The following is a 14,411-nucleotide window of genomic DNA, read 5'->3' on the forward strand; positions in this document are numbered from 1 at the left end:
AAGCATCCTGGGCCTCCATAACACCTCAGCAGTGCCACAGGCTGATTGCCTCCATGCCACGCCGCATTGAAGCAGTCATTCATGCAAAAGGATTCCCGACCAAGTATTGAGTGCATAACTGAACATGATTATTTGAAGGTTGGTGTTTTTTGTATTAAAAACACTTGTCTTTCAGTGGTGGGATGAAATATGCTAATTTTTGGGGACAGGCATTTTGGGTTTTCATGAGCTGTATGCCATAATCATCAGTATTAAAACAATTAAAGACCTGAAATATTTCAGTTGGTGTGCAATGAAACTGAAATATATGAAAGTTTCATTTTTATCATTACATTATGGAAAATAATGACATTTATCACAATATGCTAATTTTTTGAGAAGGACCTGTACATATATATATATATATATATATATATATATATATATACTAAAATAAATACAGTGTTGCTACTTCGTGGAATTTCACTTCCTGTGGGGGATTTGTAACTGAACCCCCACAATAAACAAGGGACTACTGTACTCTTCTATTAATTTTTTGTTGTCTGATTTTCTTTCCATAGAAATAATGCCTGACCCAGAGCGTTTGTGTTTTTTAGTATCTCTTCCCTGTCTTCTCAACCATAAACTGCTTACAGCAGATGGCCACCCGTCCTGGTTCTGCTGGAGGTTTCCTCCTGTTACAAGGAAATTGTTTTTCTTGTACATTGGTAGAAGGATGTTAGAAATGCTGCTGCCATGAAATAGACAAAGAGGAGGTCAAAGAAAAGATATATGGATGCAGTTAGAGAGACATGGAGATAGTTAGAGTGAGGACAAAGGATGCAGAGGACAGAGTGAGGTGGAGGAGGATGACTCGCTGTGGTGAACCCTGAAGAGGGAAAAGCTGAAAGAAGAAGAAGACAAGGAAGTTGTTTTCTTCACTGTCGCCCGCTGCTCTGCTCGTGAATGGACTGGACGATTCACAAAAATTTACAACAAAAATGTGTGATTTGTTACTAAGAGTATGTCAGCTCCTATCACACAAAATTTTAGCTTATTATCTGCAATTATGAGTGAGTTATAGCCTTTTTTAATTTGCAGGCACCATTACACGATCACCCCCCACTTTTCAGGGTGGTGGGCGACAATAAATGGACTAAAATTAAAGAATTCAATGTGAGCACATTTTCCTTCATACACAAGAATTTTTAAGGATTGTAGCTTCGTATATGATGCAGTGACCCAGTTATTCCTCTGCTCTGGGAGTCTGTGTCTTGCTCAAAGGTAGCTTGGCAGTGGAAGGTATGCTGTTTCACCTGCTAGATATATCACTCTTCTCAGCATCTATCTGGCTTCAGTAAAAGAAAACAATTATGAGTAAAATGACATTGAACTCTTATCAGTACAGCTGTTCGTCATATAATACTCAGATGCAGGATGAAGAATTAATCGACACTTGCGGCTGAGCAAGCCACTGTAGTGAACATGTAAGAGAAGCAATGTGTAAATGAGGGCGATAATGGACAACTCCATGTCTGAAGGGACTGCTGTTCAAACAGCTGTGCAGCTTTTGCACCAATGCAGACGTGTTGCACAAGTTTTCATAAATGAATGCACACGAATGCCCAAGGACAGTTAGAAGCTAAATTTATCAGTAGATGTTTAAGAGTTTTGGTCTTACCACAGCTAATGGGCCATTTTATTATTCACTTCATGTGCTAAGATGAACTGAATGCCAAGACTTGTGTTGCAGAGGTATTTTACAAGAGCATCAAAATGCTAAATGTTCGGAACATATCTGCAGTCCACAGCTTCATGTGTGTGTGATTGTGTTCTCAGCGCTATCAACAGGAAGCCCATTATTCCTCAGCTTTGTAAATGCTTGTTGAAGCTTTGTTCAATCTTAATGAATAATGGAGTCCCTCGTTGTTTTTACCAAAAAACAAAGCATGATATATGCTACAATAAAGTCACTTAGCACTTTGCCCTTTTCTACTTCCTGTCCCCTGAGATTGCTGGGTAAACAAAAAGGCAAGGCTGGAAATAGTCAAACAAAACTGTGTTGAAATGCACATGAAATTACAGCATACCAACTCTCTTGCTTCCATTTAAATGTTTACTGTCCTCGGTTTATGAAACCTCCTCAAAAATCAATCAATAAATTTTAATACAGCTATTTCCCAGTACCACATAAGCATCCAGTATCTATTTGGTAAATGCCTGATACTTATCTGGTACGTACAGCGCCTAAAATGTACTCACACCCTGTATTTTTTTATTTTTATTACTGTCATGAGTTAATCACTTGTAATAATAAGATGGCTTTCTTTACAAACTAATATTCAAAAACTTCAATCCATCCATCCATCCATCCATTATCTTTACCGGCTTATTCCATTTTGGGTCACGGGGGTCGCTGGTGCCCATGTCCAGCAATCACTGTGCGAGGGGCGGGGTACACCCTGGACAGGTCGCAAGTCCATCACAGGGACACATAGAGACAAACGAGACAAACAACCATTCACTCTCTCACTCACACCTAGGGACAATTTAGAGTTACCAATCAGCCTAACATGCATGTTTTTGGTCTGTGGGAGGAAACCGGAGTACCCGGAGAAAACCCACGCATGCACGGAGAGAACATGCAAACTCCACCCAGAAGGCCCCTGGACCGGGGTTTGAACCAGGAACCTGCTCGCTGAGAAGCAGCAGCTCTACCAGTTGCGCCACCGTGCTGCCCAAAAAACTTCAATCTCTAAGTAAAATCTAAATTTTACAGAGTAATTCCAATTACATAAAAACTTGTAATGAAAAATAAGTTATCATCATCATCATTAAGAAATGGAAGGATTATGGAACATGTGTAAATCTACCAAGAGCAGGCTGTCCTCACTAACTGAGTGACCATACAAGAAGAAGAATAGTGAGATAGACAACCAGGACACCTGTGAGCACAAAGGAGTGAAGTGGCCGTAACTGTGCATACAACTGTTGCCCAAGTTCTTCACCAGTCTAAGCTTCATGGGAAAGTGGCAAAGAGAAAGATACTGTTGAAGAACACTCAGATTTAATCTCAAATAGCATCTCTAGCACGGGGGCTGCTCTGCTGGAGAGAGAAAAGCTCTGCAGAGAGTGGTGAAGGCTGCACAGAAGACTGTTGGAGTCAGCTGCCCCACCATCACAGACATCTACACCTCCAGATGAAGGAAGAGGGCCACCTGCAACATGAAGGACCTCACTCACCCAGCACACACACTTTTTGCCTCATTCCCCTCAGGCAGAACTGAGGAACAGCTTCTACCCTGAAGTTGTCAGACTCTTACATCTCTAACCAGGATAATCACTGTAATGCCACTTTAATTGGTGATATGTTAGTTTATCTGTGCTGCTGATTATCCATGCTGCTGATTTCTTACCCATAAGCTGCTATATTCATACCCATCTGCTCACAACAAATTCATGTTCAGGCTGCTGTTTAATACATCATATTATATTGTTATTGTTTAGCATATATCTTAGATCCTTGTATGCTGTTTCTTTTTTATATATGCATTATATTATTGCTATTTTTGGGTGTAACTGGGACCTTGAGTACACAATTTTGTTCCACCTCATGTTCCACATGTGATTAGAATGACAATAAAGTATCCTTGAACCTTGGACCTAAACAACCTAAACAGACTCTAGTTGTACCCTGGTATGTACCCAGCACGTTGAGTGTATCTACCTGGTATATATTGTGTTCTTACTGAGTATGGTACATACTTAGTATGCTTGGGTACTTGGTATATACATTGTTTTTTGATAAAGACAGAGTCTTTGCTTTCAGCTCACTCCAATTGGTATATACTGTTTTGATGGTACATACCAAGTACTTACCATATGCATGACCAATAAGTGTCATGTACTGTATTATGCTGTTGATATTCTTCACCTAATGGCAGGAACTTAAATAAATTCAAGAACATCATCCAGAATCAACATTCTTCATGATCTAATTTTCCTTTCTGAAAACATTTGGCTTAATGGTTTCGTTTTAGTTTCTGGGTCCATTATCACCACTGTGATTTAGCTAAAAGTCGATATGAAGCAGAGCTGGATCTGGTTCAGCAGCTCACTGAATACAACTATCTGATTTAAGAGGATCCCTACAAAGACAATAGATGCATAAAAATATGATTACAGTCAAACCATTTGATCTATCAGCGCAGCAAGAAATTATGTGCTGCTTTAATATAATGATCATTGTTTCCCTGTACTATAATTCCTGACCACGTCTGTTGCAGATGAGGTCTTATTTCAGTTCTTTGCTTTAATCCTGTAGGTCGAAGTTGATTTCTTGTCATTCAGGGTATGTTTCAGATCTGAATATGTCTTTTAAATTAGCATAACACAATCAAGAAAGGAAGTCCCCATAACATCTATTTACACACTTTTTGTTTTAGGGAGTCAAGAATGAGTTGGTTGAGTCTTCAGATAAATTAGTCAATCACACACGTGTACAACAAGATTTGTACAATAAGATCTATAAATGCGTACGACAAGATTCATAAATGCCTAAACAGTTTTTCAAATGTACACCTTTTAATTTGCACAATTAGGAATATTCTGCTGGAAAAATACATTTCTGTGATTTTCCCACAAGATTTGTTTATTTTGTGCTCTGTACATATGAAATAAACATCAAAAATGGGTAGATTATTCTTGTGGAAAAACCACCAGGAAAATATATATTTTCAGTAATATGTAAATATTTTTCCTGATAAATTTTCCGCATAAAGAAGAACCTTCTCATTTTAGGTGATTTATTTTTACTGTAAAGTAAAAAAAAAAAACAATAATAATAATAATAATAATTGAGAATCCAATAATGTTATTAAAAGTGCCAAGTTACAAAAGTGTCTTTTTCCAATAGCTCAGTAAATCTGCCAATGCTTAAATGTCAAAGTTTCATCCCAGCCTTGAACTCAGCATTGTAATTCTGGAGCGGTAAGAACGTCTCAACAGTCACATTCACAGGCGAGCTGATCCGTGCGCTCTTGTTGACTGATTCGTCCACAGCAGGTGATTTGTACACGTGTATTTGACAAGTTGTATGCACAGAATATTCCTACTTGCGCAATTTGAAATGTGCACATTTGAAAAACTGTTTCTGCATTTATGAATTATTGTAGTACACATTTGTAAAACTTGTTTGTTGCCTGTGGATCTTGTTTTACACTTTTGAGACTAATTTATCTTCGTATAAGTGAAAGTCAGAGCCTCTCTGAAAGCAAGCATGAAGCATACATAAGTAGAGCATAAAACCAGCCCTCTAGATGAAGACATTATGAGCTACAAGGATGCAGAAGTTGGTGAGAGAATAAATGCCCATGAGATTGTACGGCTTATCGTAGTAGTAGCACATGGAAGAAACTCAGCGTGCACTGGTAGGTGTAACTAAGTGACCCAGACAGTGTGAGGGAACATCTGAGCTACATGAGCGTTAGATGTTCCCAGATCATGCTGGGAAACATGCTGAAAGTGTTTCAGAACAACAACATTAGAATCCACTGAGGCTTCCAAGTTAAAGACATGCAAGCAGAACCTGGCCAACAATAGGGGGGGACACAAGGACAGCTGTGCCTGTGCTATCAAAACAACAGAGACACATGAAGAACCAGGAGCTGCAGGAGTGATGTCAGCGGACCTAAACATTAAGGTCCATCAGGTGAAACATATGAGGTGTCTGTGGAAAAATGTGGAGGCTTCAGATCAGCTGATGGACTGTGCTGAATCTCCAAACTCCTGGGACTCTCTCACCCTCACACTCACAGTGTGGGGGTGAGACGACTTGTGGTTCACTGATGACTCATGAAGGGAAAGAGGGTTTTTTTTTTAAAGTGCACCATGCAATCCAGTGTTATCAGGACTTCCTACATGCTTCATATTGCATTTCCCACCAGGATGTCCCAAAAACAGATAAGAGGCAGAAGATGGATGAATGGATGTCGGGGCACTGAAGCTGAGCTGGTAATGCACCTGTCTTATAAACAGGAGATCCTGGGTTCAAATCCCACCAGTGCCTCACTGCAGAAAGCAACAAAAGCTCCAGTCAGGATGCCGTTTTCCAGAGATGAATATAAGTGAGGTATTTTCTACAAGACCTATTTATATATGGTATAGGATTAAAATGGTATTTTCACCTTGCAGGTCCATATGGATAAAAGATTTGGCTAAAGGCCTACTGCTCCTTGAAGGTGTATATATCACCTGCTGGACTTTTAAACTGTAATAATCTTAAGATGTGAAATTGCTGCTTTATAGCCCAACCTTGTAAGTTATGGTATGAGTTCATGCATTATTGCTAGATCATGTGAGATTTTTAAATTTTGAGTTTTAGCTGTAAAATTGGCTGAGTTGTAGCCAGTTTTGCATCGGCTAACATTATTAGGCTCTGGCAGCCATCTTGATTATACATTATTATTGTTATGATGTAAAACATATCTAGCAGTTAGCGCTTGTGGTGTGTGTTGAGGATCACTCTCAGCTACTACCACATGACATTTTAGTTCAACGTCTGTAAAACTGGCAGTTAGAGGCATTATTGCATTGGCTAACTGTGGCGGGTGGCCATGTTGAACGGAGTTGACTCCAAAAGTTAATCAGTTTTAGATGAACATCCAAGGATTGCTTTCTGGACGTTTCATTAAAAAATGTCCCCTGGTTCATGAGATATTTTGTTAAAACAACAGAAAACTAGCACACACATGCACACATAGAGAAATGATATCATATGAGCAAATACATCATCACCCTCAGTTTCGAGTAATGAAAATGTAAAGAAATTAAAATGTCATGATTTAAACCGCCATATAATCAACATTTAAACATGCTATGTGTTACATGTGTTAACACAGTATTTTTGATTTCCCACTGAAAACATAAGAGGGCCAGAAGTGATGGTTCCTTACTCTAAACGATGTGCTCCAAATCCCAATCACCTAAATATAGCAATCACCGGAGGACAGTCTCACAGTCATAAAGCAAACAGCACGCCTCAGCTATCATTTCACCCTCCTCTCATTGATTGTCTGTTCCCAGTCATCAAAATCTCCTTTAAGTCCATTCCCACACACAAACACCCTCACATCTAATCACACCATCGGTGAACAATTTGTCTCAGGCTCTCATGTGATTCTGTAATAAAATCCAAGCAGAGCAAAACGAACCGGAAACGGAGCTGTGGCAGATCGGACGAGCGGCACTTATCAATGATTAACTTGAAAATTACCTGCTCTCGACTTGTTCATTTAAAAGTTTGATGAAATAATCTGTTTTTGTCTCCTTTGGTTATTATTAGGTCAACAAAATATATTTAAAAAGCCAGTGTGACACAGTTTTTGTCTCAAGCAAGCATTTCTTTATGACCCTGAATTGTCTTTGATCGGACCGGCCAGGCTGGATGTGTCCACTCCGTGTTTCAGAAAAATGTCAAACAAGTGAAAATTAAACAGTGGCTGAGAATGTTCAGAATCAACTTTATTGTTACTGGACAGTTAAGCACAACGAAATACATTTCAGTGCAGCCATCCAAAGAAAACAAGGGTAGACGGAGGTGCATGGAGGCTGCAGCTTCCCTGTGAAGAGCTGCCCTTATCGTTTGGATAAGAAAAGGGAAGAAAAACAAGAGGAAAGAAGAAGGTATAAAAAAGATCTCTCACACAGTGTCCTTGACACTCAAGACACAGTGTAAGGTAGCAAAAAAACTACATCAAAGCAACATAGACAGACATTAGACATTTTGCATGGGGGAGGCCGACAAAGGCGGTGAGTTGTCCGTGAACACTGCCAGAAAGTTCCATAGTCCTGATAAAGGTGGCACGGTGTGTATCAGCCGGCTCAGCTCTGATAAGGGTCCAGAGATGTTCTCGGAGGGTGGGAAGGGGGGACTAGGGAGGAGGAGCAGAGCAGAGCTTCATGATTTGCATATCTTCCAGGAGCAATTTGAGATAAGTTGGCCTATTCAAGGCCAAGCGGGGAAGCCAGATTCAGAAAACAACAATTGTTTTGGGGCAAGCCGACTCCACTGATTTCATGTCTGCCTTCAGTTCTGCTGGTACACTCAATGGCGAATCCAAACAGCCAGATTTGTGGTCATTCCACTGGTCCGTGCTTGTAGTTTTCTCCAATGTCGATTCCTTCATGCCAGCAAGTTCCAGGAGCCGCAAGTGGCCTGCGATTCTCAGAAATCGCATCCAGCTTACGGTTTAGCTCGCAAAGCATCTGATTCTGAGCGCTCAAAGAACGGTACAATCCATCATATAAGGCAGGCAGCCTCATATCTGCCAAAATTGCTGCCAACGTCTTCCTTATTTGTCGATATCCCAGGTACCTGACGCTTCCAAAAAGCAGAAATTCTGTTATCATAAATCCAATTATGTATGTGTCTTCAACATCCTCAATGGACACACACGTCATCTTCCAGTCACCCCAGAAATCCATGGTATATCCAGCTGCATGTGTCCCTTCAGGGCATGAGGGTTCTCCTGCACCCTGTCTCCTCATTGAGAAAATTTCATCAATTGCGTTGAGAGACCAGCTGATCAGATCCATAATTTATGGTTCGGAACATGTGTAAAGAGAGACTCTGAGAAAGATTCACTGGACAAGACCAAAAGCAGGAGAGGCAGGAGAGGGAGAAGAAAGTTCGTCAAAATACAAAGTTCTTATAAAAGTCCGTCTTCACCGAGAGCAAGTCAGAGAAAAAAAAGCTTAGATGTTATTTTAGATTACCACAGGATGAGTCATCTGGGTCAAGTCATATACAGTACGTGTTTACTGCTGCTGCGCAGAACCAACAAGGTCTCTCCTGGAACAAATGTACACAACGGCCTCAGAAAAGTATTCTCAGACGTAGAGGGTGGAAGATTTGTGTGAATTTGACTCATAAGTGATACGCTTGATGACAGAAGAGACTCAGCTAAAGCCAGCAAAAAGACTGCCTTGTCCAATGTCTCCCTCCCTTCACACGTTTTGTGTGAGATTGCAGGTAATTACACCTACACTGCACTCTCTTTAGGATGGATCTTTTGGGGAAATCTTTACTTTACTGCAGTTATGTGACACTTGTCTCTTGGCCTACATCCCACCCATCTGCTCTAAGTTCACTAACAGCTGAGCTGAGCTACAGTGGCTCTGCAGAGTCTCTCATAGCTTGTGAACCTCCTCCAATCCTTTAGCAACAGCTTTTCTTAGACCTGTGATGAACAGCATGGAAGGGACTACCCCATTTCCCACCATTGTGAATGAATCATTCATTTTTAGGTTTTGCATTATTAAACATACAACATATACCCTCGGTGAGGGTACAAACTGAGTGCGGCCAAAAAAAAGACACAAACTTTTTAGGGAAACGGTTACTAAAACTGCTGTCTTTGCTGAAAGTGCACGTATGGATAAAGAGAAAAACCTATACAAATACAGGCTGGATGCCTCAAATATATGTGTGAAATTTCTCTAATTCATTTTTGCATTGCTCAGACTGGACCCTTCTGCTGTGACTGGGTCAATTTTTTTGGTGCGGTGGCTTCAATTTTCAGCATTGAATGTCTACTTAAAAGGCTGAAGGTGAACAGGAACTTATTTAGAAGCATGAAAATTAAAGGAAGAAGTCAGCATTTACAGAACACTCAGGATCCAAGGACAATTTGTATCCATAAAAAATGTTTTTGTTTAAATACTTTGCATCTAAATCTTCTTGAAGTAAAGACATATCATGAACAATTAATACTGTGCCTGGTATAGATACGGTTTTGAATAGGGTTTTTTTCTGTTTGTTTAAGCTTGACCAAAATAAGTAGCTAATAGTCCACCTTGACTCCACTAATAAAGTCATGTTTTACAGTTATTATGACTGAGATTTAAGAATACCGTATTTTTTTGACTATATGGCGCACCTGATTATAAGGCACATTAAGCAAAACAAAACAGTCAGATAAGTCGAACTTTATTCAACTCATTCACAACAACCACATAAAACTGGTTTCAAGTAAGCACAACAGAGTTGATACATAAGGTGCACCTGATTATAAGGCTCACTGCTGACGTCTGAGAAAATTAAAGGATTGTAAGTGCAACTTATAGTTCGAAAAATACGGTATTCCTGCAGAAAGTGATCCCAGGCTGCATCATGTACCTGCTGCCGCCATTAAGTACTTACAAGTAAGCAAAGATATAAAGAAATGTTTGCATGAATCATTTGAGACTGAAGATGATTTAAGAAGACAGCGATTCACATTTTGTCTTGATTCCTCTTGGACTAGCTATTAGCTATTAGCTCATCAGTTTAGCCAGAAAAGGCTCTTTATTTCTCCACAGTGACTCTGTTCAAAAGCTATCAACAACAATAAGATATTTATTCATGTTCTTTTATAAAACCTTGCTTCAGAAGATCTAAAATGCCACTTTGGGTTCAGTTTTGAAGCTCTAAAAGGGAAGGATTTCCTTTATTAGCTGATTTTTAAAGCATGCTGCAGAACGAAATGAAGGAAAAGGTTAAATTTTGAATGAATGTAGTTCTGTTTGCTTTATATGAACCAAGTCAGGCTTTGTTAACTGGTTCAGGCAGAGTCACTGCACTTGTAAATATCACAGTGTGACATTTACCTGAGAAGTTACAGAGAATTTCATAAATAAAATTATTATCTTTATTACCGTCATAAAACACATAAGGTCTGAGAATATTTAGTCACTTGGTTGGCTTTAATATCTGATGAGTATGTCAGGCCAATGAGGAAAAGCTTGCTAAACACTTTTATGACTGGTATCAGCTACATATGTTTGTTTTCCTGGTTCTTATTTTTCATACACATTTTGAACTCCAACTCTTTCTGCATACTTTGAGCTATTTTAGCTGATCATATATCAAAACGTTCAGCTCATTCAGGAAATGATGACCTTTGGTTTCTGTGAGTTTACACTTGTCAAAACATTTCACTTTGTTCAAAATATATGTTCCCAGTAGGAATACACTGGGATCTTTTTAATTTCTGCTAAAACATTGTTCTTTTGTAACTCTGCTCCAGCACACTTTTAGCTTTTAGTTAGCCTTTAGCTACTTTTAGATGGCCTTTTAGTGCTTTTACAGTAACTTCTAGCTATTGTTTTGCTACTGTTATCGTTTTGCTTTTGGAAAGTCTTTTTGCTACTTTTTTTTTTTGCTCCTTCAGATTTTTAGAAATTCTTCTGCTTTGTTTAGCTTTAACAACTCTGTTTCAGCTTCTCAAACTAATCCGAGCACAGCGTTCACACTGTTTTCACCGAAGATACAGTTTCTCTGATTATAGCTTCATTTAACCCAATTCATTTGCATACCTTTACGAAATGCTCCCATCTGGTGATTTTAACAATAACAGCTGGTTTGTTGATCACCTCACGTGAAGAGCTGTCACTTCTCTTCACTGTTTGTTCAAACCGGAAATATGCCTCATTCACTGAAACCTCTGAGGCTGTGTTTAGAAAAGCTCTTCAAGTGTCTCGAGTTCATAAACTGTTTATGGAAGCTGAACTTGTGACGTGAGCAACGCACGCAGCTGCACAGGACCACAGACATGCAGATAAATGACCAACACAGTCAATACAACGTGGTGTGATTGCTGTTTAAACTGACTGAAGGAGGCTTCAGTTTAATGCTGTGCTTTCCTCGCAGTCTGAGCTGAGGGGGGAAACAACGGGGAGTTTTTTAAAAGGGTTGCAAAGAGGTTTCTGAAGGTTTGAAAGACGTGGCCATTTATCTGGCTGTGGAGCTCGAACAAAGGTTGAGTGGCGGTATAGAAACTGTGGCGTTGTCGGGTTTAAAGGCTTGACCTGTAATCACAAGCCAGAATAGCTCACTGTCTGCTTCCAGCTCATATCTGCTGCAAATGGATGCTGTGAAGTGGAAGTGCCCGAGACTGGATGTAACCATGTATGTTCATAGTGTGGCACGCTCACAGCTCAGCTTTGTTGCTGAAAACTAAAGATTCATTCACATACCACACGTGTTTGTATTCAGTATGTGTCAAACTCCGTGTAAGGAAGCAGGAAGAGAAAATCACAAGTGGCTGCAGTCAAACAGACTCTGACGCCTCAGCTGCACATCTCACTGCTTGTTATCGCTGCTTCCATGACAGCTGAATGATGATGCAATTGATTTTGTATGTGTGTGTGTGTGTGTGTGTGTGTGTGTGTGTTTTCTGTCTATTAGCAAAATATATCATCCATCCATCCATTATCTTTACCCGCTTATTCCATTTTGGGTCACGGGGGTCGCCGGTGCCCATGTCCAGCAATCACTGTGCGAGGGGCGGGGTACACCCTGGACAGGTCGCAAGTCCATCACAGGGACACATAGAGACAAACGAGACAAACAACCATTCACTCTCTCACTCACACCTAGGGACAATTTAGAGTTACCAATCAGTCTAACATGCATGTTTTTGGTCTGTGGGAGAAAACCCACGCAAGCACGGAGAGAACATGCAAACTCCACCCAGAAAGGCCCCTGGACCGGGGTTTGAACCAAGGACCTGCTCGCTGAGAGACAGCAGCTCTACCAGTTGCGCCACCGTGCTGCCTCAAAATATATCATACAAATCTAATTTCAATGAAGCTCTTAGAAAGTTTTGAACCAGTTTGGAAACATTTTGGCATGGCAGCTTTAGAGGAGTTGATAGAGGAGAGGGTGGGCCCCAGAAACCATCTTATCACCAGCAAACTGTTTTTTCCACTACGGAAATGTGGTGCTTGTGGGACTCCAGTTTGTATGTGGCACCTCGGACGAAGAAGTCCTTTGGATGCCTCAGACTGAAGAAGTCATTTGGATGAAGGACGAAACATCTCAGCAAAAAAAAAGTAACCGTCCAGATGACCTGACTGAACATTGTTGGATTTGTATCTGGATTATTGGTCTCTAAGGAAGTAATCACTGGATGTCATTGGAGTCAAGATGGCCACCAGAGCTAATTGACCTTAGCCACCAACAAAATAATAAAAATAACTAACTCTGTGAATTTTACAAATGTTGACCTAAAATGTGCTGTGGTTGTGGCAGAGACACATTCCCATCACATACTCAGAGTGCACACAGCTTTGTTGAAAACATTAGCATTAGCTATTTAACCCAAACTTGCTTGTCTGTTAGCAAAATATCTCATAAACCACTGCACAGATTTTTATGAAATTCTCAGAAACTAATCACTGGATGTCCTTCTATGTTAGATTATTTTTTGTACTTACCCTAATTTAAGATGGCTGCCATAGTTGAGCAAATGTATCAAACACAGAAATGGCTGTAACTCTTTCAATTTCACAACTATTTAACTGACATTTGGTGTGGAAGTAGCTGAGAGTCATCCCCAACAAATGCTTTGAGCACTATGTATTTATAAAACTTTAGCATCAAGGCAGAAGATCATTTGTATTCTTTTAGAAAATCTGCATCTGTCTTTGCTTTTTGAGCGTTAGTGCCCTTTTGGAATCTAAAATGACAGGAAGAGACCTTTAATTACAACTAATCATGTACCTAATTGCCAGTTACCGTCCTAATGAAATATCACTATCATTCCCATTGTGTGCTACATGCCAAACACACTTTGGATTGTTTAATTAAGATGAGTCTGTTTCCATGGAGATCTTTAAAAAACTGTCTGCAGAACATAATCTCCACCTTGTTCTTCCAGGATCACTGTGACCTGTGTGTGACCTTTGATCCTGATGTGTTCAGTTCATCGTTTCACCCGACCTGCCCAAAACACAAACTGCAACATGATTTATGTGATAATATAACTTCATTAGCCCCCCAGGTGTGTTCAGAGGCTTTAATCTCCGATCAACCAAAGTGATTCTGAGTTAAAAAGCACCGAGGTAACAAATCAGATCCCCAACAAGCTTTTGTCTTCATTAGAGTCACTGAAGCCAAACAGAACAATCAACCTGGCCCCCTTTTTTGGTGGTGATGGTGAGTGTGTGTGTGTGTGTGGGGGGGGGGGGGGGGGGTTGATTCATGCTGTCTGCCTCAGCTCTGCTTTTACAAACAAGAGAGTGCAGAAAATGCAAAACTGCATGGTTCAGGTTCTCTCCCCCCTATTTTGCATCTGAATCTAAAGCTGCGAGGCACCAGGGGACAGCCGTTCATGAATATTTGCGGAGCAATGTGTTGATGCAAAACATGAGAGTAAAAGAACTCTTGTTTATGTTTATGTATGCAGTCCGACAGGAAAACAGGACGATCCTCCTGAAGTAAACTTGACTCAGTGTCTCTGTGTGTGTAATCCCAGCAGCGATGGCTCCGTTTGTACCTTCAAGGAAGGTGTAAAAATAGAGCGCAAGCATGTACAGAAACATGTGGAATGATCATCTGTAAAAGTCATGCACAGATGTGAGGTCCGGGTCATGCACAGATGTGAGGTCCG

At 40.2% G+C, this 14,411-nt stretch overlaps 1 protein-coding gene across 1 annotated transcript in view; it reads right to left on the bottom strand.

The window, feature by feature from the left end:
- Positions 1-14,411, bottom strand: part of htr7c (5-hydroxytryptamine (serotonin) receptor 7c) — a 50,525-nt gene that overhangs the window by 35,332 nt on the left and 782 nt on the right. The window lies entirely within an intron of this gene.

The sequence above is a fragment of the Nematolebias whitei genome, chromosome 8 (genome assembly GCF_014905685.2).
Source record: "Nematolebias whitei isolate Nwh7 chromosome 8, NemWhi1, whole genome shotgun sequence".
Classification (NCBI taxonomy): domain Eukaryota; kingdom Metazoa; phylum Chordata; class Actinopteri; order Cyprinodontiformes; family Rivulidae; genus Nematolebias; species Nematolebias whitei.